The sequence below is a fragment of the Pseudophryne corroboree genome, chromosome 2 (genome assembly GCF_028390025.1).
Source record: "Pseudophryne corroboree isolate aPseCor3 chromosome 2, aPseCor3.hap2, whole genome shotgun sequence".
NCBI lineage: Eukaryota > Metazoa > Chordata > Amphibia > Anura > Myobatrachidae > Pseudophryne > Pseudophryne corroboree.
This window is the reverse complement of record NC_086445.1, coordinates 388,188,904-388,193,430: the sequence shown is the minus strand read 5'-3', so window position 1 is coordinate 388,193,430 and position 4,527 is coordinate 388,188,904.

Sequence of the window (4,527 nt, the reverse complement as noted above, 5' to 3'; positions counted from 1 at the left end):
GATGAAATATCACAGCAGTCATCCTGCTGCAAAGCAGATAACTCAGGCCTTGACAGCCTGGGCGGTGAGAAACGTGGTTCCGGTATCCATCGTTAATTCAGAGGCAACTATAGACTTGATTGAGGTACTGTGTCCCCGGTACCAAATACCATCTAGGTTCCATTTCTCTAGGCAGGCGATACCGAAAATGTACACAGACCTCAGAAAAAGACTCACCAGTGTCCTAAAAAATGCAGTTGTACCCAATGTCCACTTAACCACGGACATGTGGACAAGTGGAGCAGGGCAGACTCAGGACTATATGACTGTGACAGCCCACTGGGTAGATGTATTGCCTCCTGCAGCAAGAACAGCAGCGGCGGCACCAGTAGCAGCATCTCGCAAAAGCCAAGTCGTTCCTAGGCAGGCTACGCTTTGTATCATCGCTTTCCATAAGAGGCACACAGCTGACAACCTCTTACGGGAACTGAGGAAGATCATCGCAGAATGGCTTACCCCAATTGGACTCTCCTGGGGATTTGTGACATCGGACAACGCCACCAATATTGTGCGTGCATTACATCTGGGCAAATTCCAGCACGTCCCATGTTTTGCACATACATTGAATTTGGTGGTGCAGAATTATTTAAAAAACGATAGGGGCGTGCAAGAGATGCTGTCGGTGGCCCGAAGAATTGCGGGCCACTTTCGGCATTCAGGCACCGCGTACTGAAGACTGGAGCACCACCAAACATTCCTGAACCTGCCCTGCCATCATCTGAAGCAAGAGGTGGTAACGAGGTGGAATTCAACCCTCTATATGCTTCAGAGGATGGAGGAGCAGCAAAAGGCCATTCAAGCCTATACATCTGCCCACGATATAGGCAAAGGAGGGGGAATGCACCTGACTCAAGCGCAGTGGAGATTGATTTCAACGTTGTGCAAGGTTCTGCAACCCTTTGAACTTGCCACACGTGAAGTCAGTTCAGACACTGCCAGCCTGTGTCAGGTCATTCCCCTCATCAGACTTTTGCAGAAGAAGCTGGAGACATTGAAGGAGGAGCTAAAACAGAGCGATTCCGCTAGGCATGTGGGACTTATGGATGGAGCCCTTAATTCGCTTAACCAGGATTCACGGGTGGTCAATCTGTTGAAATCAGAGCACTACATTTTGGCCACTGTGCTCGATCCTAGATTTAAAACCTACATTGTATCTCTCTTTCCGGCAGACACAAGTCTGCAGAGGTTCAAAGACCTGCTGGTGAGAAAATTGTCTAGTCAAGCGGAACGTGACCCGTCAACATCTCCTCCTTCACATTCTCCCGCAACTGCGGGTGCGAGGAAAAGGCTAAGAATTCCTAGTCCACCCGCTGGCGGTGATGCAGGGCAGTCTGGAGCGAGTGCTGACATCTGGTCCAGACTGAAGGACCTGCCAATGATTACTGACATGTCGTCTACTGTCAGTGCATATGATTCTCTCACCATGGAAAGAATGGTGGAGGATTATATGAGTGACCGCATCCAAGTAGGCACGTCAGACAGTCCGTACGTATACTGGCAGGAAAAAGAGGCAATTTGGAGGCCCTTGCACAAACTGGCTTTATTCTACCTAAGTTGCCCTCCCTCCAGTGTGTACTCCGAAAGAGTGTTTAGTGCAGCCACTCACCTTGTCAGCAATCGGCGTACAAGGTTACTTCCAGAAAATGTGGAGAAGATGATGTTCATCAAAATGAATTATAATCAATTCCTCCGTGGAGACATTCACCAGCAGCAATTGCCTCCAGAAAGTACACGGGGACCTGAGATGGTGGATTCCAGTGGGGACGAATTAATAATCTGTGAGGAGGGGGATGTACACAGTGAAAGGGGTGAGGAATCAGAGGATGATGATGAGGTGGACATCTTGCCTCTGTAGAGCCAGTTTGTGCAAGGAGAGATTGATTGCTTCTTTTTTGGTGGGGGCACAAACCAACCAGTCATTTCAGTCACAGTCGTGTGGCAGACCCTGTCGCTGAAATGATGGGTTCGTTAAAGTGTGCATGTCCTGTTTATACAACATAAGGGTGGGTGGGAGGGCCCAAGGACAATTCCATCTTGCACCTCTTTTTTCTTTCATTTTTCTTTGCATCATGTGCTGTTTGGGGACAATTTTTTGGAAGTGCCATCCTGTCTTGATTGACACTGCAGTGCCACTCCTAGATGGGCCAGGTGTTTGTGTCGGCCACTTGTGTCGCTTAGCTTAGTCAAACAGCCACCTTGGTGCGCCTCTTTTTTTCTTTGCATCATGTGCTGTTTGGGGACAATTTTTTGGAAGTGCCATCCTGTCTTGATTGACACTGCAGTGCCACTCCTAGATGGGCCAGGTGTTTGTGTCGGCCACTTGTGTCGCTTAGCTTAGTCACACAGCGACCTTGGTGCGCCTCTTTTTTTCTTTGCATCATGTGCTGTTTGGGGACATTTTTTTGGAAGTGCCATCCTGTCTTGATTGACACTGCAGTGCCACTCCTAGATGGGCCAGGTGTTTGTGTCGGCCACTTGTGTCGCTTAGCTTAGTCAAACAGCCACCTTGGTGCGCCTCTTTTTTTCTTTGCATCATGTGCTGTTTGGGGACAATTTTTTGGAAGTGCCATCCTGTCTTGATTGACACTGCAGTGCCACTCCTAGATGGGCCAGGTGTTTGTGTCGGACACTTGTGTCGCTAAGCTCAGTCAAACAGCCACCTTGGTGCGCCTCTTTTTTTCTTTGCATAATATGCTGTTTGGGGACAATTTTTGGGAAGTTCCATCCTGCCTGATACTGCAGTGCCACTCCTAGATGGGCTAGGTGTTTGTGTCGGCCACTTGTGTCGCTTAGCTTAGTCACACAGCGACCTTGGTGCGCCTCTTTTTTTCTTTACATCATGTGCTGTTTGGGGACAATTTTTTGGAAGTGCCATCCTGTCTTGATTGACACTGCAGTGCCACTCCTAGATGGGCCAGGTGTTTGTGTCGGCCACTTGTGTCGCTTAGCTTAGTCACACAGCCACCTTGGTGCGCCTCTTTTTTTCTTTGCATCATGTGCTGTTTGGGGACAATTTTTTGGAAGTGCCATCCTGTCTTGATTGACACTGCAGTGCCACTCCTAGATGGGCCAGGTGTTTGTGTCGGCCACTTGTGTCGCTTAGCTTAGTCAAACAGCCACCTTCGTGCGCCTCTTTTTTTCTTTGCATCATGTGCTGTTTGGGGACAATTTTTTGGAAGTGCCATCCTGTCTTGATTGACACTGCAGTGCCACTCCTAGATGGGCCAGGTCTTTGTGTCGGCCACTTGTGTCGCTTAGCTTAGTCACACAGCGACCTTGGTGCGCCTCTTTTTTTCTTTGCATCATGTGCTGTTTGGGGACAATTTTTTGGAAGTGCCATCCTGCCTGACACTGCAGTGCCACTCCTAGATGGGCCAGGTGTTTGTGTCGGCCACTTGTGGCGCTTAGCTTAGCCATCCAGCGACCTCGGTGCAAATTGTAGGACTAAAAATAATATTGTGAGGTGTTCAGAATAGACTGGAAATGAGTGGAAATTATGGTAATTGAGGTTAATAATACTATGGGATCAAAATGACCCCCAAATTCTATGATTTAAGCTGTTTTTTAGGGTTTTTTGAAAAAAACACCCGAATCCAAAACACACCCGAATCCGACTAAAAAATTTCGGTGAGGTTTTGCCAAAACGCGTCCGAATCCAAAACACAGCCGCGGAACCGATCCAAAACCAAAACACAAAACCCGAAAAATGTCCGGTGCACATCACTACTTTTATTAGGATACCCCCATGGGATAAACAAACCTGTCTAAAATGTATCTATGAAACACAGGTTTAACCCATTATATTGAATTTCTCTTGATGATTTTCACTAAGGCTTGAAATCATATAATCTGTATTTACTATGTTCAATCATTCTTTTGTCACATTAATTTTATTCTATATATAATTAAAAGCTAAGTTTTATCGTCGATTCAATTTTATAAGAGTGCCCCAACACTAGTCTTTCTTTTTTTCTTATTTTCATCTGCATTTCCTACTGACTCTGGGAGCACCACCACATTGTGTATATTTCAGTTACTGTCGCTAACAAATATCCTCATTGAGGTCCTGTCGGAACACTAACCTAGTGCAGAACTACCCATCCTTTGTAATAATTGTGTGCCGTTCTTGGAAGTGTCTACTGCACTGCTGTTGGCCGTGCCTCCCACCGCTGAGACCCAGCAGGCATACCTGAACAGTTACTTCCAGCGGGCAATATGATTGCTGACAGCTCCAGGTGGTTCATCTCACAATTGATCAGTTAGTGAGTGCTCCCAGGATGAAAAGTCCTTTTAAAGATGATTGAATGGTTGTCCCCGTAACGCGTTTTGCGCCTTAAGAATTGGCCTTAAATTACAACCAAATCACCTGTTTTCTACTTTTTTCATTAAATTTATTTGTAATTAAATCAAATTCATAATCTTTTTACATTATGTTCCCTTTTTTTTTTAAAATGCACAAATCAGCCATTTTTCACCTTTTTAAAGGTA